Source organism: Ictidomys tridecemlineatus, chromosome 8 (genome assembly GCF_052094955.1).
Source record: "Ictidomys tridecemlineatus isolate mIctTri1 chromosome 8, mIctTri1.hap1, whole genome shotgun sequence".
Lineage (NCBI taxonomy): Eukaryota > Metazoa > Chordata > Mammalia > Rodentia > Sciuridae > Ictidomys > Ictidomys tridecemlineatus.
In genome coordinates, this window is record NC_135484.1 from 124,106,626 (window position 1) to 124,128,782 (window position 22,157).

At 39.1% G+C, this 22,157-nt stretch overlaps 1 pseudogene; it reads right to left on the reverse strand.

Annotated features, from left to right (window-relative positions):
* Nucleotides 1-22,157, reverse strand: part of LOC101976303 (patr class I histocompatibility antigen, A-126 alpha chain-like) — a 37,940-nt pseudogene that overhangs the window by 6,855 nt on the left and 8,928 nt on the right.

The window sequence follows — 22,157 nt, forward strand, 5'->3', positions numbered from 1 at the left end:
GATCCTCCTCTTTCAGAGCCATACTCACTAATGCTGGGGTGGCAGCAGAATCAAGGAGAGGAGGGAAGAGTAATCCCTGTGCCTCATGGTGAAGTGTTCAACCCTGGTCCCTGATTTCAAGATTTCCAGGGTCCCACCTATTGTGCTATGATGTCATGATCTTTTTGTAAGTCCACCCTCAGGTATTCTGCAACAAGCCTTGTCTACCTTGATGTCTTAATTCAGCAGAAGTCGCTGCAGGAACAGGGGGCTCTGGGCTGGGAGTTGACTACACAGCTGGCAGCCAGGAAGACAGTGTTCTTAGAGGGTCAAGAATAGATGTGGCAGTAGCTGAAGACCATAGGGGGCTACAACCAGACCTGTGTGAGTGGGAGCCCAGGCATCCACCCAGGATCTCCCCAAATGCTGAGGTTATCTCTCTTTACCTCTCTAAACCTTCAAGTGCAGATGCCCAACCACCATCCCTCTGGATGCTAAGCATGGACCTTCTCCAACAAATCAGATCTTGCACCCTCTTGGAGCCTAGAGGGCCACCTATCCACAACCCCAAGTGTCCACAGGACATGGTGTTCTGCCTCTTCTCTTCTTTTTTTGTGACCTAAGAAAAAATAGACTTGTTGCTGCATTCCTCACCACCTATCATCTCCAGTTCAGAAATTAATTGTCCTGTGGTTTAGAGTTTATTTTGATCCCTACTATGAACCCCCAGAGTTTGGGGGCTGTGGTTAAGAAAGGCTCCTGAGGGATCTACAGTCTGCAGCTGGGGCAGGACTCTGAGATGGGAAGCTGTAGTGAATTCTCCAGCTTTGGCTGCTGGGATCATCCTGCACCTGCGCAGGATCCCCTTCCTGACTTCAAGGAGCTGTGAATGTAGTTTAGTGGTCAGAATTCCTCTTGGTCATGAGCTTTGTGCTATGTCCAAGGATGGAGGGCACAGTACAGCTTGCTGCGTAAAGGGTTTCATTTGGGAATAAAGTAGTAGTAGCACCTACCATACACACATGTGCAAAGAGGACCCCCAATCACACCCAGGAAAATGATCTGCCTTGTCCCAGCCCAGGCTTCATGGAGATCTGGTTCTTAAATTTACTGATTCCTTAACAAATGTTTATCTGTTATGTGCCTGGCAGTTGCAAAACAACAAATCAAAGCCAGGCAGAATTCACTTCACAGCCCTTAAGGAGATTACCTTCTGATGGAGGACTTAATAAATAATGAGATGACTGCAGTAAATAAATAAATTAATACATAAATAAAGGAGTGTCAGAAAGTAGAGTGATTTAGAGAAAAAGAACAAAGTAGGGATAAAGGAGATGGTCGTAATTTTTAATCATTTATTATTATCCTCAGAGTTGGATTTACTTAGAAGAGACAATTGATCACTGCAATACACATTTCTGTGTTACATTGGGAACAAAAGACTACAGTAGAAATGGGAGTGGGCAGACTTCTAGATGGACTTCCTGACTGTGGTTCTGGACACAAGGTGCTGCCCCTCCGACCTGTGTGGGCAGCTGAACTTAGGTTCGCTTGGGTGAATTTCCAGGGACACCAAATAAAACACAGACACACACTTTACCTTTAAACAAACTTCAGGACAGCTTCTCTCCTCTCAGCCTCAGGCTCCCCAAATGGGAGAGCCAGAGAAAGTCATGAGAGGCTGGTGAGAGAGAACCAGCACATTTGGAAGTGAGCTGTTATTGGGGGGACACTTGTTCTTAGAAAGTTCCATCCTAAAAAGTCAAAAGGGGCAGGGTTACAAAGGACAGTGAGTGTAATTCAACCTAAGGGGCTATAACTGACAGGCCTATGTCTGAAGACATATCCTCAAACTTCAAGGACCAGGGCAATGTCCAGGATGTAGTGACAGTCAAAGCCTCTCTGCTCCAGGATGGAAGATGCAAATCACTAAGAGTGGCTCCCCACAGCATGGTTTGTGCATCATATGATGGCTTCTCTTTTATGCCTCATGGAGGCTCCCTAAAATCCTGAAGTTTGGGGACACTGAAGTTTCTGGTATTTGGAGGAAGGTTGGGAGAGGACGAAGAAGCCGAGGTGGAGTTCCACTCCAACTCCATCTCTGTGCTCTTCTCTTGCCTGCAGAGTTTGAGGTATAAGTGAACCTGGCGTGTTCAGCAAATGTCCCTGGAACTGGAGGACAGTCACCACTTGGCAGGATCTAAACTAGAGGACTTTCTAGCTTTCAGATTCTCCAGACAGTAATAAGGAGAAAGGGTTTGTGAGAGAACAATTCACAATATCTTGTCAACACTCTTTTTCATTGATTTCATGCAGAAATTGTATTTTGAAGGTAAGTTTAATAAAATACTAACTATTTTCATCCATTACTTTTTACTTTAAAAAATGTACTGATGGGGCTGGGGTTTTGGCTCAGTGGTAGAGCGCTTGCCTAGCATGTGTGAGGCACTGTGTTCAATTCTCAGCACCACATATAAATAAATGAATAAAATAAAGGTCCATCAATATATAAAAAATTTTAAAAACAAACAAACAAACAAAAAACACTGGAAAACTTAAGATTGCATCCATGGTTCACATTGGTGGTTGTATTTTTTATTGGCTAGCACAGGTGAAGAAACTTGATAATTTTATCTTCTCTATTCTGGTCTGGAGTGGTTTTTGTACATGGCATTTGTTTTTCTCTCTTTGTCTCTCAAAGAAATAGGATAGGGCTGATAGGGCTGAAGACCTTATGTTGGGACTGCCATAGATGGTGAAGAAGACAAGTGTCAGGGATAAAACCCATCCCAGCTCCAAAGGGCAGTTATTTCTACTTGGAGAGCTGAGTAGATTCTCACCCCAAACTCAAGGCAGCAATAAAGACAGACACAGTATGAAGACAAACATCCATGTCTTTTCATCCCATTCCAGTCACCCATCAAACATTTTCAGGCTCAAGTGAAGAATTGGTGTTTTTCAGGAAAAATGGTCTTCAAGATTCTGAAGGCCACCATTATCATGATCCCCACTTGAGATGTGTTATCAAGAGCAAACTCGTGAGAAACTAATACTCTCTTGACCAGCTGTGTGAGGGCCAAAGTCAGTGAATTTTAACTTGACTAGGAACAAGTGAAGCCACAGGGTGTATGTGGGCTTTTTTCACCAGTAACAATTTCACTTAGTGCAAACATTCTGCTTCTGTGGTTTTTATCAGTGTCTCAGGATGGATGAGTTGGAAGAACACAGGGCAGAGAAACAACACACCATGTGACACAGGGTGATAATTTACTGTGCCCAGAGGTGTATTTCATGTCCCCTCCTTTTGTCCTACCATGATGTTTTCTGACTGTCTCACTGAGAGCAAGAGTGCTCTAAGACCACTCTGCACACCCCCAGCTCTACTGGGAAACACACTAAAGCTGCATCAGAAACAGGAGTGAGCTGACATCAAGGAGGACTTCCTTTCTGTGATTCTGAACATCAGAGTTCATGGGTCTCACGACTGCTTCCCATTTGTGCCTCCTGGAGACTTTCTGAGATGCTAGAGTTTGGGGGAGGGTGAAGTCCCCATGGGAGAGGAAGCAGCAAGCTGAGGTACAGTCCTACCCCAAAAGTCCTACCTTTCTGTCCTGCATCCAGAGTTTGAGGTGTTCGTCTGATGTGTTCAGCAAATCCGGTGTCCTGGATCTAGTGGACAGTTGCTACATGGTAGGATATAAAATGAAGGAGTTTTTAGCCCCAGTTTCTCAAAACAATAATACCTGGAAAAGGTAATCACTAAAGCAATGGGAACATTTAATCAAAATCAAATCATACTTCTATTGTTATTTCTTTCTGTATAAATGAATTGCCACTTAGCATCTTTTTCTTCCAGGTGAAGAACTTCATTTCAAATTATTTGTAGCAAAGGACTGCTAGTGTGGATTCTGTTGATTTTTAGTTATCAGAAAGTGAGTTTATTTTGCCTTTTCCCCCTCTTTGTTTATTAAGATATTTAAATAAAATTCAAATCACTAATTTGGAAGTAAATTTACATGAATATTGATGACTGTTTGGAATCATGTTCTGTGACCCCCACCAAGATGTGCTGTTACCCACCCTGGCCCTAAAAGCTTCCTCATACCTTTTATGCTTGAACCATCCTCATACCTTTTATGCTCCACCATCCCCAGCCCAAGGTCGTCACTGGTCTCCCTTCTGACTGTAGTTTTTAGAATTTCATATACACATAACCATGTAATATGTAGTCTTTTGTATAGCAAAAGATTTTTAAGCTTCATTTATGTTTTGTGTATATTAATTTTCTAATTGTGTAACTATTACTGAAACCTAGTTTATCCATTGGTTTCTCCACTGAAAAGTTGGTAAAGAGATGGTTTATTACCAGTTTGGGTCAGATATAAATATATAAATAAAACCAGTATGAACATTTGAGTGTCTTTTTAGACATCTTTCACTTTCTTTTGGATAAATGCTTAAGAATGCTATTATTGGGTCATATGTTAATTGCATGTTTAATCCAGAATTGTGAAACTGTTTTACAAAAGGGAGTGTAATTTTTTTCTTTCTTTCTTTCTTTTTTAACATTTCTTGCAACAATGCATGAAATTTCTACCTGTTGCACATCTTCTTACCACATGGTATTTTCACAAGTGTTTTTAATATTAGCCATTCTAGTTAACGTGAGGTGGTATCTTGTGGTTTTAATTTACATTTATTTTTTGACTTGTAATGGGGAGCACCTTTTCAAGTACTTATTAGTGACTTGTATACCTTCGCCTGTGAACTATTTCTCATCCTCATGGAGGAAAGTGTTGTTTATCTCATTAAAGAGTTGTAAGTGTTCTCCATCTATGCTGGACACTAGCCATCTGTCCAATGTATGTCTTGGACCATTTCTCTCCCTTTCTGTGGTTTTCATTTTTATTTTTTATCATGTTTGTTGAAAGGTATGTTTAATCTTGATTAAGTCATTTAATCACTTATTTGATTTATATACTTTTTGCTTATATTTTATATAGTTAAACATTTTACTTACCCCATTTAAAAACTTTCTCCTCTATGTTTGCAAAACATATTTAATAGTTTTATTACATTTAGACTTTTTGTGCTTTAACTCTCTTAGTATGTGCAGAAATGATGGATCTTCATTTGCTTTTCTCTTATAGATGTTCAGGTGTTCCAGTAACATGTGTTGAAAGCCCCATCTTTCCTCAGTTGAATTATCTTGGTGCCTTGTCAACAAACAATAGATATAAAAGTGTAGTCTCTTAACTATCCTCTATTAGTTTAGAGTTATCTATATGTGTACTTTTATACTGATGTCATGTTTATTAATCACTGTAGTTTTACAATAGTTCTTGACATAAAAGATTTTAAACCTCCCAAAGCTCCTGTCTTGCCTTGGTCCCCATCCAGTTGCACTGTTGGAATGAGGTTGAACCCTTAGGAAGTGGGGCCATATGAAGGGCAGTTAGCCATTGAGGGCGTGAGCTTGAAATGTATATTGGCACACTGGCTTCTTGTATCTTTTTCTCTTTGTCCTCTGACTACCACGAGATGAGCATTTTATTTACTACCCACTCCCAGCATAATGTTCCACCTTACCCAGGCCCAAACGCAATGCAGCCAATCAACAGTGGACAGAAATCTCTGAAATAATGAGTCAAAATAAGGTTTTCCTCCTTATAAATTATTTTATCTCAGGCATATGATGGGCAGCCAGATAACACTCATGTCTTATACCTTTCCCTATAAATTGTTAAGTAACATGTCAATTAAAAAATAGGCCTAAACGTATGTTGTTTGTATTTTATAAAAATAATCTACTTGATCAATTTTGGAGGATGTCATCTTAACAATCCTTTTCCAATTCTTATGCACAATATACTCTTTCCTTTCTTTATATCTTCTGTTATTTCTCTTTGCAATATTTTGTAGTATTGAGAAGGAATGACTTCCATCATTTGAATCATATTTACATCTAAGTATTCCATTTTACTCTTCAATTTATATTTTAGATTCATTTTAGATTTACAGAAAGGTGCAAAGTTATTACACTGAATGTTCCTTTAACCTTCATTCTGCTTTCTTTTCTGCTAATATCTTCTTTGACTATTGGTTATTTGTGTTAATTAAGAATTTATCATTATTTCATTAAAGTACAGAATATAGTCATAGTTCAATAATTTTTTAAAGCAGTGTTTTTGCTTTCTGTTCCAAGATACAATTCAGGATACTGAATTTCATTTAGTTAAGTAGTTTGATGCTGTTGTAAATGGAGGGTAGTAAATTATCATGTTTGAAGAGTCAAAGCATCAGTTTGGAAACATGGGAGAAAGCAGCCAGGCAGTAGTCCCAGATCTCCTCACATCAAAAAAGGGAGGCAGTGAAGGATAAGTAGATTTGAGAGAACTTAGTTATGGATTCATACCTGAACTTAAGGAATAGCAGGGGTCAACTGTCACAAGTTTTGGTTCTTATCAAATTTTAGTCCTATAAGGTTGAGTAGAATGAGGCCTGGCCCAGAAGGGAATATAGTATATAGAGACTCAGAAGCATCACTTAAAGTGGAGCTGATTTTGGGATCAGCAGAGATTAAACAATGAACTAAAGCTCATTATGTGGATATTTGTCCAACACAGGGCTCCAAAGACAAAGAAGTTCACAAAATAGTCCTTCACTTAATAGAAGAAGTCAGAACCATATTGATAGTTGGGTAGATGTACAAACAATAAGAAAAAGCAAAGGAATGAACTATCCTCCAAACACCAAAATGTCTCAGCAACAGACTTCACTGTCACCCCAGTCGAGGGAAATACCAGAGAAGGAATTTAAAAAGCTCATAGTTAAACTGTTCTATGCAAGGAGTGACATTAAAGAGAAAATTTTAAAAATGAAAGATCAATTCAGTAAGGAGAGAGAGTCTGAAAAAGAACCAATCTGAAATCCTCAAAATGAAGGAATCAATAAACCAAATTACAAATGCAATGGAAAGCATCACTGACAGACTAAGCTACCTTTAAGATAGATTTTCAAGCATTAAAAACAAAATACATACCCTTGAAAATAACATTGCCCATGGAGAAAAGATGTTAAGATGTTAAGAGAACTGAACGGAATATTCATAGTAACAAAAACAATATGGTATTGGCACCAAAACAGGCAAGAAAACCAACAGAACAGAAGACACAGAGACAAACCCACATTAATACTGTTATCTCAACTTGACAAAGATGCCCAAAACATACATTGGAGAAAAGATAGCCTTTCCAACAAATGGTTTTGGGAAAATTCTTCTGTAGAATGAAATTTGACCCCTGTATCTACTCTGCAGAAAACTCAACAAGAAGTAAATTAAAGACCTAGGAACTGGAGCAGAACCCCCTGTTCCTAATAGAAAATTTTGTACGTTCAATATTCCAAAACATTGGCCCAGGAACTGACTTTCTTGACTCCTAAAGTACAAGAAGTAAAAATTAAAAATCAAAAAATTGGATGGCATCAAATTAAAAATATTTTCACAGCAAAGGAAATGATCAAAAGCTTAAAAAGAAAGCCTTCAAAATGGGGGAAAATCTTTGCCATGTGCTCCTCAAATAGGGTGACAGTATACAGAATATACAAAGAATTGAAAAAACTTAGCACCAAAAAAGTGAATAACCCAATCAATAAATGGGCAAAGGAACTAAACCGACACTTCTTACAAGAAGAAATGTGAATGTTCAATGAATATATGAAAAAATGTTCAACATATTTACCAATTAGGTAAATGCAAATTAAAACTACTCATCTCACTCCAGTTATAATGGCAACTATCAAAAGTAAATAACAATAGCATTGGTGAGAATGTGGGAAAAATGTACACTTATGTATTTCTGGTGGGTCTGCAAATTGGTGCAATCACTCTGGGAAGCATGATGGGGAGTCCTCAAAAGATTATGAATGTAAGCACCATTTGTCCCAGTTATCCTACTCCTTGGTATATATCCAAAGGATTTAAAATCCACAACAATGTTTCTAGCAGCATAACTCACAATAACTAAGTTACAGAGACAACATAGATGCCTTCAATAGATGAATGGATAAAGAAAATATGGCATATATATACCCAATTAAATATTACTCACCCATAATGATGAGTGCCTTTATGACATTTACTGGTAAATGAATGGATATGGAGACTATCTTGCTAAGTGATATAAGCCAATCTCACAAATTAAAGGTCAAATATTTTCTCTGATATGTGGAAGGTAACCAACAATGGAGGGAGGGGGGTAAAAAGTGAATAGAAGTTCAATGGAGTAGACAAAGTAAAATGAAGGGAAGGGCAAGAAGATGAAAACAGGAAAAATGGTAGAATGAATCTGATGTGCCTTTGCTATGTTCACATATGAATATTTCACTATGTATTTCAGCATTGTGTACACACACAAGAAAATTCATTTAAAAAATAACTGTGGATATGGCAGAAAGATATGTAGAGAGAAGGGAGCAGGAGTTAAGAAGGGGAAGTTTTGGGGACTGAATTAAAACAAGATATATTCCATGCTTTCATAATTATGTCAAATGCATTCTACTGTTATGTGTAACTATAATCAGTTAAAAAGAAAAGAAAAAATTATCATATTCTAATTTCTTATTACTAGAACACTGGAATAAAATTAGTTTTGGCATATTAAGGTTTTCTAACCTTGCCTTGCTAAATAGAGTTATCAATTCTAGTAATTTGGGGAGTTTCTTAGCATTTTCTTTATAAATGCTCATACTTTCAGCAAATAAGGGTAGTTTTATTTTGTCCTTTTTTTGGTACAATTTTATTTTATTTTACTCTTGAATTGACTATAGCATCCAGAATTAAGCTAAATAAAAATGGTAAGATGGGGTATGTCTTCTTGGTTGCTGATCACAGGAAGAAAATGCTGAGCCTTTCATCCTTTAGACAGATGCTTGCTTTAGGCTTTTAATTACTGTCCTTAACCATATTGAAAATTTTCTCCAATTCTTTTTAAAATTAATTTTAAACTTTGTTTTAATTAGTTGTACACGACAGTAGAATGCTTTTATGCATTTCAATATATCATACATAGATGGCATATAATTTCTTATTTTTCTGAGTGTATATGCTACAGAATCATATTGGATATATATATATATATATATATATATATATATGTGTGTGTGTGTGTGTGTGTGTGTGTGTGTGTGTGTGTGTGTGTGTGTGTGTATAGATATAGATAGATAGATAGTATGTTTCATTCTGCTATCTTTTCTATCCCCACATCCCCTTCCCTCCCATCCTGTCACTTCCCTCTACCTAATCTAAGGTAACACTATTCTTCTCTAGATTCTTCTCTAGTCCACTCCCCACCCCACCTTATTGTGAATTAGCTTTCTTATATTAGAGAAGACATTCAGCCTTTGATTTGGGGGGATTGGCTTATTCCCTTCAATTCTTAATATGCTAGAAATTTTTATATGGAATAAAGTTGAATTCAGATGAATGCTTTTCTTGGATCCCTTAAACAAAGATATGGCTTTTAAACTTTATTCTATTAATTTTCTCAACATTAGACCAACCTTGATTTTTCCACGATAAAACCAGCCTGAAGAGATGTACATTAGTTTCTATATGTTTTTGCATTTGATTTCCTGGCATCCTGTGTAGATTTTTGAATCTAGGTTCATGAAGAATTTTGGACGTTGTTCTCTTTCTTGTGATGTTTTTGCCTAGTTTTGGAAGACGTAAAGTGGAAAGGGCAAACAGAAAGTGGGAGAAAACTTTTGAAGCTCTCAACAAACAAAAAAAGTCAATCCATAAGCATATGTCAATGAAAAGTGTCCTCAAGAATGAAAAGAAAATAAAGATTTTCAGATAAGACTACAGTAAAATGATTAGTTACTAAATTACTAAATGAAATTTGTAAATGAAACTTGTAAATGAATTCCTTGATTTGAAGGCAAATGATGCCAAAACAAATTTAAACAGTAAGAAAAGTCAAAGAGCAGTAGATGTTCCATATATCTAGCTAAGTGCAAGGTATCTCTCTCTCTCTCTCTCTCTCTCTCTCTCTCTCTCTCTCTCTCTCTCTCTCTCTCTCTTTTAAAAAATCCTTTTAAACTAACTTAAGAAACATTTAAGCCTATAATAAACTAAAATAACAGCATTTTTGTGGACATTGAACCCTGCTTAGGTATATCAAATATAAATCTATAACATTAAAAGTGGTACAGAGGGAAGGTTGGAGAGTTACAAGATTCCTGTATTTGTGTGAATGGATACATTATTAACTGGACACAGACTGAAATGTTAAGATGAATACTATAAATATTAAGATGAGTACTGTAATCCCAAGTAAAACATTTATGAGTATAATGCAAAACAAAACTGCTTACAAGATAATTAAAATGGATTTCTAAAAACAATTGAAATAGTTTAAGAAGTTATTTTTACTTTGAAAGACAGTATTTGTATGTAGATAGCTCTTATTTGGCAGCCTTTTATCTGTTAATTTTTGAGACATATCACCACAATTTCTTCTAGACAACATTGTTGCTAACAAGAATAATGCTCTTGATCACTTTGTTGTTTCCTGTGCATTTGTTACAGATTTTGGTTTGTAACAAATCACTCCAAAACATAGCAACTTAAACTTACACAGATTTATTATCTTGCTGATTTTATGAGACTGATGTTGAAGAATTGGCCTAGCTGGGTGTCTACCTCTGAGTATCTCAGGGAATTGCATTTAAGATATTGGCCAGAACTGGAAGAATTGATTGGCACAGAGACCTTCTTCACAGCTCATACCTCCTGGCCATATAGGAGTCACCTTAGATGATTAGCCACTAATACTGCAGCAGTTTACTCAGTAACAACTGACCCAGGAGAGAACAGAGAAACCAGAAATCCCCACTTCTTTTTCTGTGTATACTCATACTGCCACTTCTGGTTTATTCTCTCTCCTTGAGGTGAGTTTAGTAAGTCCAGCTTCATTTATGAGAAAGGGGATTATCTCCTACCTTTGGGTATCGAGGACTTTGTGTTCAGTTTTTGAAAACCACCATAGTTATCCTTTGACCACAAACATTTAATACTCCTTCCACATGTACCCTAAACTGTCTTCTACCAAATGCCTACATAAATCTCATTCCATCACATACTCAGTGTAAAGTCTAGACTCTGTTCATCTAAATGAGGTCCAGGTACAGATGCAGCTCCTTGAATGAAGTCACATGAGTGCAGCTCTTCACATATGGTTCATTAAAGTTCACTCTCTAACTCACACGATATGCAATGTTGGGGCACAGGAAATCACGATGGACTTTCTAATTGAGGGCAAGTGAGAGGAACAAAGGAGCCCTAGGTCTGCAGCATTGTTCAAATACACAGAGGTAAACATTGGAGGTTTCTTGATTAGGTCTTAGTGTGATTTCTTCTGAGAATAGTTCCTGGTTCTTGACTCTATACTCAGATCTGTTTTGTGCTCTTGGTGATGCTCTGCTTGTTTGTTTTAAATTGGAATGCAGCCTACGTTTGCAGATACATAATTTCTTCACAGCTTTATGCTAATAGAACTTGATGTCTTTCTAAGTTTCTTTTCATTTCATACTGTCTCTGCCTCTTGCATTGAAAACTCACAGTGTTTCTTCTATTCTGGATCTCCTAAAGAGTCCCCTCAATGTCCTTCTAAGTCTACTAATTGTCCAGTTCCAAAGCTACTCCATCCTTTTAAGTTTTGTTATGGCAGCACTTATTTCAAGTGCTAATGTCTATTTTAGGTATCTAAAGCTGTGGAACAAATATTAACAAATATTTATTATATTTATTCAGTCTTATTTTTTAAAAGAAATCTTATCAATAGTAATAAAATGGATGAAACATGAGACATTATGTTAAGTGAATTAAGCCAGGTCCAAAACCACTGCATGATCTCATCCTATGTGGAATCTGGTGTGGGGCAAGGTGCTGGTCAAAGAGAACAACCTCCAAGATAAGGAAGATGAAGAAGTACAGGAGATGTAATCTGTGAACATACAGCATGGTGACTATAGTTAATAACACTCTATTTTTTATGAAATATTCAAAGAGGAAAGATCTTAAAAATTCTAACCGCATACAAACACATGAATAGAAACAGGTAAAAATCATTAATACTTATTCAGTTGGATTTGTCATTTTATTCTTATTTTCTATGTGTCTCACCTTTTTTGTTCCTCAATACTTACTGTATTTATTCTTTATGTATCAAGAGGATATTTTATACTATGTTAATTCCCTTAATAGATTTTCCCTAGAGTTTTCTTAATATTTGCTTGGATGACTTACCAGATACACTCGGTCTTACTAGAAACCACTTTGGAAACTACTATGTAGGAATAGAGGATGCTACCTCTATACCTGTTTTCTCTTCCTCCTCTATCTGTAATCATTGTTAAAATATCCTATCCGAAGATGTCAGATACCTCATTTATGTTGTAAAAATTATACCTTTGTATAATTAGGAAAAGTTTTGTTTATTTGCCTTCAAAAACACTGATCTTTTCTACAATACAGGATCTACCTTTAACCCATGTTATATTCAGTATATTTTATATCTCAAACATTTCATTCCTTGAATTTTGGTTTTGATTTTGATTTTTATGTTTTATATTTTCATGTTTTATGTAACTTATTGAACATAATCATATACTTACTTACAATAAGCATTTAAAAATTATCAGCTTCTAAATTTAACCTTAGTGTCAGTTCTAGGTTAGTTCTGATTGATGCTTTGTCTGTCTCTGAATTGCATTTTCTTGTTTTCATTGTAATCTTGGTGATTTTTTTATTTGATTCCAGATTCTAACTTGACCAATTTAGTTGCCAAATATTTTTGCATGTCATAAAAATTTTTTAGAAAATAAAATCATTCAAGAAGTGTTTGGTTCTTTTTGCGCTTTTTTTTTAGCATCTCTTAGGTAAATCTGAAAGAGTTGAGGTCCGGCTAATTATTCACCACTACAGACATGAGACACCTCTGAGTATTTTATCCAATACCCAGAAAACTGTGAGTTTTTTCAATCTAACTAGTGGAAACAGACACTGTCATTAGCCATGTGTACCCCTAGGTGCCATTCTTCCTTCTAGGCATTTTGGATCATTCTTTTCCTCTCCTTGAATAGTTTTCTAATGCTCATTTACTGATGAGCTGACAACTGAGAGGAGCTCTCTGAGGACCTCCATTGCTTTTATTTTTAGGGACCTTCTCTAGGTGCCTTCAGTTTGCATATTCTGATTCCCTACAATCTTCAAATTCACAACTCTCCACCCTCAACTCTCTGATCTGTGTAGGGCGCCTTCTCCCTGCACTGTGTCCTGTAAATGGCAAAGGAAGGAAGAGGGACAAAGGCAGGCCTCATTTCCTTCATTGCCTTTGTCTCAGAAATTTCAGTCTTTCCGGTGGGGGTGGGGAGCAGGTGTTGTACAATCTGAACAGCTGTCTATTTTTGCATATATTTTCTGAATTTTGTTGAAGGTGTGAGAGTAAATCTGGTTTTTGTCCTTCCATCATGGTGTTAGCTGCTAGGGAAGCTCTTTTAGGGCAGCACCTGCACTTGTGGGGAAGAAACCTCTGCCCATTTATATGACCGCAAACATCCCTTTTCTCCTTTTCTGTTTTTGTTTCTTTACTTAAGAAAGGCCCTCAAGAGTAAACCATGAGCAACATATTAAACCACTCAAAGCTGCCCAACCCCTCCTTGAGGTGACTTAGAATAAACTTTACTCACTATAATACTAAATTTTTTACCCTCTTTGTTATAGGCCAGAAGAGGTACATGCAGAAATGGGGAGCATAATCAAGAAAGCTTCTACCTTACCTTGGGGAACAGTCAAGAAAACTTATGCACATATATTGAGTCCTTGAGTCTGCTAAGAACAGTTTGAACATCAGCTGGCAATACACCAGTTTAGGTAGAAAGGAAATTACACCAGCAGGGTGTTTAGACTTTTGTGGGCAAAGAGAAATAACTGATGAATGTATGGATACTCTCCCTATGTGCATGTATTGAAAAATATAAAATTAACATTAATGTCAGACCATTCATTGATCCTTATCTATTTTCTAGAATTGTGTTTTCAAATCCTAGCAAAAGAAAAAAACTAGAAGAAAATTCATGGAATAATAATTTTACCATCCCACAGTTTCACTCTGAGAACATAAATTGGGGTAGAAGAAACCTGGACTCCAAATGGAACTATCAGAGGAATAATCTGGTAGATGTTACTTAGAACTTAGTCAATGGAACTCAGGTAACTGTGACATGCTGGAGCAAGTTCCCTCAGTTCTCTCTTCCAGGATCTGAAATTAGTGATTCCATCCTTCAACCTTCTTATCCAGCATTTGAACTCACTTCTTACCTTAGGGAAATTCCACACATACACAATAGCAGTAGGAGGCAGAAATCTTTTCCTTGCATTAAAGAGGAAAATCCACTTTTCTTAACATTATTGCATTTGAGCATTGTCAGGTGCCACAAGTACCAGGCCCATGCCCATGATGTGTAGACAGAGAACAGCTGGCACTGTGCACAATGATTTGCAAAGGTGGCACTAGTGGCAAGAGTTGTGCCCAGATTCCATGAGTAGTAGTGACTGAAGTCTTTTCTGCAGAGTCCAGTGGACAGTATAAGGTCTCAATGGCATCTGAGTCCAGCACCAGGGTCAGTGGTTCCCAACAGAGGGAAGGTTTGTGGATTGTTTCTGGCTATGAAGCTTCAAGCCTGGTTCTCTGACCTAATTCAAAATTAAATCAGCTCCTTGAACACATATGTAAATTCCTTTATGTTTAAACTAGAAAAACTGGTACTCTTTTTTTTTCTGAAAGAAGTGACAGATAAATCATGTCTGGGGAGTGGTTTCAGAGGTCAGCATTGGGAGTTTTACATTATGCTGAGTTGAGTCATCTCTTAAATGTTCCATCTGCCTGTACCTGCCAGGACACAAAATGATACTTATCTCTTAAATTGGGTGTGGTTATAGATTAGAATTATCTTCCATTTCCCTTATAAGGAAAACTACCATATTTTAATGTAGATGTAAGACCCCTCCCCACCCTGAACTCTCTGATCACTGACTTCAGAAGTTCCCACTCATCCTACTAGCACAATTGTTGGTGGGCTCAGTTGAGAACACTCAGCCCTCTCCCCAGACCTTTAATCTCAAGTGTGATGCACAAGTCTAAGAACTATTTATTAAACAACCATGAAATGAGTTGCCAACACACAGTCTGGGAATCCTGCTGTACCTCCTTACCACTGCAGTAAGAAGTGTGACCACCAGACCAGCAGCATCAGTGCCACCTTGTCTTAAATATAGAACCTCCTGCTCAACTCCAGACCATCTGCTTGTTAAGGTGACATCCAGGGGATTCCAGTGCAGGAAAATCTAGGACTCCCTGGTCTACCTGCTTCTAGACATGGTGCCAGTACTGTGCAATATGCTCTGGGTGTGGGGTCTGATCAAGTCACTTACACTGGAGCTCTAGGGCTCAGTCCTTGTTCCTTTCCCCTCTGTAGCCAGTCTCTCCCTTGATGACCTCATCAGTTCTCAAGGCTTTAACTATCATTTATATGGAGTCACCTCCCAGATATAATCATCCAGTCTGGAAATTTTCCTAAATGTTTCCACATTGTCTATCCCAATGCCAGTCAGTCACCCAACCTGCATTTATGGTGCACATCTCAGCACAGCATCTCCTGCACTGAGTGCTTTGAATGTATTCAGTTATCTCCCCCTGTTTTCCTGACAGAATCCTCCCCTTATCTGCTAAGAGCAGCTCCATATTTCTCCAAGCACAGTCCAAAATCCTTGACTGCTCTTTCTCATACCACAGATGTAGTCTATCACGAAATGCTATCAAGTCCATCTTCAATGTTGTGTAGAATGCAGTCACTTCCACTGTTTCCACTTCCACAACTCAGGTAAAGTGATGGATATGTCCATCTCAAAGGACTCATTAGATTCCTCCACTTTTCCCCACCTCCTCACCTGCCCCCTCCATACTGTTCTCAGCAGAGCAGCCAGAGTGAGTCCTTGGAAGGAGAAATTGTCCCTGTCTGTCTTTGCTCCAGACTGCCTCACTCACAGTAAGAATCCTTCCAACATCTCCATGTCTATACTGATAGCCTCCTCTTCTTGATGACTCTGCTCCAGTCACACAAGCCTCCTTGTTCTTCCAGAATGCAGAGACACAGTCTTGCCCTAGTGCATTAGCATTGACAGTTCCCCTGCCTAGAAAACAACTCCCCAGAGTCCTCATGACAGAGCTCTTCATGTTCTTCAAATCTGTCACTTCCCATCAGGCCCACACTGACCCTAGTGAAACTCTCTTCTTCCCTCCCCCCCTGCACTGCACTCTGGATCACATTCCTTGTATCATTGACCACCTTCTAATGTGAATAGAATAACTTTCCTCACTCTGCTTCTGGCAGATCATCTCTTCTTCCCAGTAAAACTCAAGTTACATAAAAATAGAAAATTTTCTCTGTTTGAGTTCCAAGGTATGTTGGAAATGGAAAAATTTTTTGCCATATACACAGTACTCAAAAATGTCAGTTAAATGGCCACTGTAGAGAACCTCCCTAATCTAGTGGCATAGCTTCATTAAAGGAACTCTGTGGCAGCTGCAGCACAAGGTCCTCTCACTCTGAGGTGAGGATCACCTGGGCTTTTCTCACCTGTTATGCTTATTCTCCCTCTCTTCATCCCCTCCTACACATAGGTTCATGGGTCCTGTTTTGCAGACAAATAAAAATATAAATTAGACTCTGATTCATAAATTATGGATTTGGATAGGAGCCTGCAGGAGGATTCCTAGGATTATGGGCAGGAAGAGGCATGGGTGAACAGAGGAGATGGAAACCTAGCAGGAATTTATCTAAGTGAGAAATTATGACATGCTTCCTCTATGCAAGTCTCACCCTCTGGTTCATTTAAAAAAAAATTAGGGAAAAGATGGGAAACACAATCTAGGAAACAGTCCTGGAAGGAGGGCCAAAGCTGGCCAGTAAAAATTCAGTTCTTGATATCAGTGAGACCTGTGTGTACAGAGGCTGCTCTGGGCTTTGTGGGGACCATTTTTGGGAAAATGACTCCTGTTTCAGTCATAGGCAGGGGACACCCAGAGGAGAATGACACCAGAAGTCACACAAAAGAACAAGAACAGGAAATGTTTTCCTTGAAGAAACAAAGAAAAATAATCTCAACACAGGAAAGTTGTTAGCTAAGAGCCAGAGTCAGGACTGATCCTAGGCTGACCTGACCATGCAAAGTTCTTGCTGCCAAAGTTCTGGAGACTGGGCAAGGCCTGGACAATGTTAAAGTCCCTGTGTTCACAGGTGTGGTGGGACAATGTTCTACGGAGGGACAAGGACAAAGCAGAATAGGTGATGACCCCTGAGGATTGACTCAAAGCTCACAATGAACTAAAATCCAACTGGATACAACCCATCAATAGTTGGCTCCTCACAGCCATCACCTGTTACAACCTTGTAAAGAATTCAGCACAGAAAGCACATGGGTTCTGGGAAGTTCTCAGATCTTTCTCCATTTTAATTAGCCCATCCAGCACATCTCCTGACAAGAATCTTATCTTTAATAGATAAGTAGAAGTTACAGCTCAATGTACCATGAAGTTGAGACAGGGATGGAGACAACCCAGCCACACCTCTGCTGGAACAGGAAGGTTGAAAACAGGCAGGGGTCTCTGTGGGGAGTGGATCTTCTTGCTCTGGGACAGACCTCTTCCCATTTCATGCCACAGACACACCCCCCCCACACACACACACACACAGCAGTTGCAAAAGAATTAAGGAGCTCTTCATGTCACAGTAGGGATGGGGATAGACTTCAGCAAATCTTGTGTTGTCCAGTCCCCTACAAGGCAGCTGTCTCACACTATAAGAAAAATAATCCTGAATGAATTCAGATCAGTCTCTGTAAGAGCTGACACTATGAACAGCTCATCATACAAAACTCCATACCCAGAGTCCCCTTTACAGAGTTATGTCCCCTTTACCCTACCTGCTTTTGCACTTCAGGACCTCCAAGGACTCACATTTATAAGCCATGAGAGAAGCTTTGGAGCCAAGGCCACTGTCACTATCTGGGGTAAAACAGATTTGGTCAGAGCCCACCAAAGATATTATTAAAGGAAGAATTGCTGGGTGGTTAAACACCCCCAGGGGCTCCCATCTAACTCACTCAGAGGATCAGGGATCAACTCTACTCACTCAGGTAGCCTGACTATGGCTCTGCTTTTTTCCATCTGTGAGAAGAAAACAACTTGGGAGAAGCCAGGGAGGAGGCAGGGCCATGAGGGCCTAGAGGAATCAGAAGATTCTGAACCCCAAGGAATTTCACAGAACTGTAACTGCAGACCCATAAAAGGAACAGGAATATGAGGTAAGAAATGTAAAGGTGATAGCTCCGTATAGCAGTAACGAGTCCTGCTCCCTCACGTGTTGAAGTGTAACATTAGAGAAACACTCTGAGGCAAGCATAAAAAGCAGGGTTTATTTAAAAAGGGGTAACATGGACTTCTCTGGTAGGGAGAAGGGGGCCATAGCTGGTATCCTGGTATCCCCAGAAGGGTGTTTTGCCTTTTTATATGTCCTAGGTTTCCTTTGTTCTCCTGGTCTCCTCCCCTAACGTCTCTCCTTCCTGCACACATGACTAGAACCAGGAGATGCTAGGGGAATGGCCAAAAAGTGAGAGGCAGATGGGCTGGAGGGGCCAGGAAGGAGTGATCCAGGCAGGAAGGGGGTGTAATTAACGACTCCCAGTAGGGAGGGACCATTACCTTAGGACAGGTTGGAGCAGGGGCAGGTTATCTTGATAAGGGTGGAGGAAGGGCTCTGAAGGAATTAACATTTTAGTTCCTCCATTCTCTAGATCTGACCCTTGCCTCTCTGCCTATTTTGGGCTTCAAAGGAATTGGGGCCAACTGACCTCTTGGAGATTTGTCCTCAGGTGGGACTTTCCCCTCAGACTGCTAGGAGTCAGGTCCCATTACTCTAATTGTCAATGTACCTTTACCTTTACTTTCCAGGCACTGTATAATAGAGTACATTATAGGAAGTAGGCCCAGGCTGCTGGGTAAGCATGTGTGTGTGTGTGTGTGTGTGTGTGTGTGTGTGTGTGTGTGTGTTGTTCTTGTTGTTGTTGTTTCTCAATAAGGAGGCAGGACACTTTTCTACCTGGGCATGACCCCCACCTGCCAGGAGCTCAGATCCCCCTCCTCACTCTTTCCCTACCTCCTGTGTTCTTCCTTCTCCGTGTCACAGGAGCCACCAGAGCTCCAAGGAGAACCAGGACAGCAATGATTCTTGTTAGCACAAAAAGACCAGGAGGAAGGCAAACTTCATAAAGAAGCTCAGTAGTTTATTCAGGAAGTAAGTTTCACACAGGAACAGGGGATGCAGGGACAAAATGCTGACATGTTGGGACCCACTTTCCTGGTGGAAAATGAGCCCCTGAACAAAGGAAGGACTGGGCTTCTATAGATTATTCCGAGAGGTGGTCTAGTGAGCATATCAGTTTTCTTGGGCACCAAGGAATTTGGGGTTTGTTCTATTAATCAGACAAAGGGTCAGTTTGAGTGCTGAGGAATTTGAGCTCTTGGGTCAGGAGTCTATGCTCTGATGTGGAGAGGATTTACTCCAAGGAAGGTCAGTGCCCATGAGAGTCTATCACCTTAGTGTGATGAGACACCTCTTTCCTGCCTGCAATTAGCACCAGGGAAACATTTGTCTTTGGAAATGAAAGCTGTCAGTTCATGACCTTCTTTTACTCCCTTTTTCTCAGGCCACATTATTTTGGAATTCTTCATTTTCCATACCTATTAATGCCCACATTAATGGGTTGAGGAGGTGGCTCTGGGAATGGAAGACAAAGTGAGGGACCTCCACCCCCAAGTTCAGAGCCTGCTGAAGGTGCTCCAGGTTCCCTTGACAATAGGCTCTGTGCCCACATGTCCTCCTTATCCCATCTAAGAGTGAGGAAGCTGGGCAGAAGCCCATGATGCTGCACACAGCCTGTATATATATGCTCTTCTCCAGAAGGCAGCACCATAGCTGCCGACTCCTGGAAGGTTCTTTTCTCCCCATATTCTAGGGGTGGTCTTCCCCACCCCTCTGCCAGGTCAGGATGATCTCAGCAGGGAAAAGCCCAAGGTCCTGATAGAACTATTCCAAATATATGTGCATCTAATAACCAAGCACCAAAAATAAAGTCATTTACCACATTATAATGTTTTTGGTCAACAATGTTCCTGTAAAATTATATTACCTAGCAATATCTTGGCTCTCTCAGGTTGTGTAAGTGCACTCTAAGATGTCACACAACACTCAAATGTCACACAACACTCTTATGTCTCTGATGCGACATAAGACTAAACCAGTCAGGGTCACTCCAGGTGATTTGAGTTGGCACCAAAAAATGACACACAGGTGGAGAAAATACCTTTTTCTTTGGGTTCTGTGACAGTTCCTCTGACTCAGCTCCCACAAAGGGGGCAAGGCAGGCAAGAAAGAAAAAAGGGAGCATGCCTCGAACCCTGGCTTTATTGGGGGAGGCTGTTGCATGGAACATACCATACATATAAGACAGAAGAGTAATATTACAAGGGGTACCCACTCCCATTGTGTAACACCCATTTCCAGAGCTGTGCTCCTCTGCTGAGCTGAGATGGGGATCCATCTGCTTCTCTGTGAGGGAAGCTAGTCTCCACATTTCCATCACTCTAAGCTAGGGGGCGCTTAGCTTCTATGTAGCAGCTCCAGGCATTTCTCAGTATCCCTGTTGGTAAGCAAAGCACAACTATGCAAGAAAACAAACTTGGTAAAAATAAAGAGAGAGATGCAAAATCCAGAAATGTTAGTTGAAGACCTCAATATTTCACACTAAGTGATAAATTAAACTACTAAGCAAATGATAAAAAGAGATTTGAACAACACTATAAGCCATCTAAATGTAGTGGACATCTATAAACACTTCTCTCAACAACAGATGAGTATACATTTTTTAAGGTGCATGTGGAACATTTTTCAGGATGCACCATATGCATTAATAAACATTAATCCTTTTGAATGCATAAAAATAATACAAACATCATCTCTGACCACAGTGAAATGAATTACTTATCAATCAAATAATTAAAGAAATCAGGAAAAGTCACAAGTGTATGTAAATTTTTAAAACACTCCAGAATAATAAATGGCTTAACAAAAAAAAGAAAGTTAGAAAACACTGTCAAATTAATGTAAAGGAAGATACAACTCACCAAATCTATAAGATAATAGTCAAGGAGCACTTAGAGAGCAATTTATAGCAGTAAATTGGTAGCTATACATGCCTGCATTGAAAAGGAAGAAAGGATTCAAATGAATAGCTAAACCTTCCACCTGAAGGCACAGAAAAAAGATCAAACTAAACCCCAAACAGAAGAAAACAGTAAAGAAGGAGTAGAAGATAATAGCAGGAAATAGTAGAAAATAATGAAGTAGAGAACAGAGAAGCAATCAAAGGAATCAAATATGATGGTTTAGAAAGATGAACTAAATGGACCCATGGTCAGCTGGACGCACTAAATAAAATAAGACTAAAATATCTAGAATCATAAAAGAGAGAGGGTGCAATATTACCAACTTTACAATCATAAAAACCATTTGAACTCTGTTGTGAAAGATGGTATGCCAAAAAATTAGCTAGCATACGTAAAATGGACAAATGTTAGATACAGCAACCTAGTAATGTTGACTCAAAAATAGACATTTTTGAATATACCTAGAACAAGTGAAGACACTGAATTAGTAATAATATATTTTATAAAAATATCTACAAATAAAACCCCTTGTGCAAGTGACTTTACTGAAAATTGTACTAAATAGGTGAAGAAAATTATTGATAGCAGCTCAGGCTCCTGGCTCACTATGGGAATCCTAGAGTTTGACTGCTTGGGTTTGAATCTTGACTCTATCATTTGTGGGTTGTGAGACCTTGGGAAATTTTCTGAGCCCTCGGTGTCTCTTCTTCACCTTCTGTACAATGGGGATGATGCTGACTGTTGTACTGAATGTGTTCACTGTGGTTAGATAAGTGACTGTGGTTAGAATACCATAAACAGGAAAACAATTTGAGATACTCTGGTGGAGTC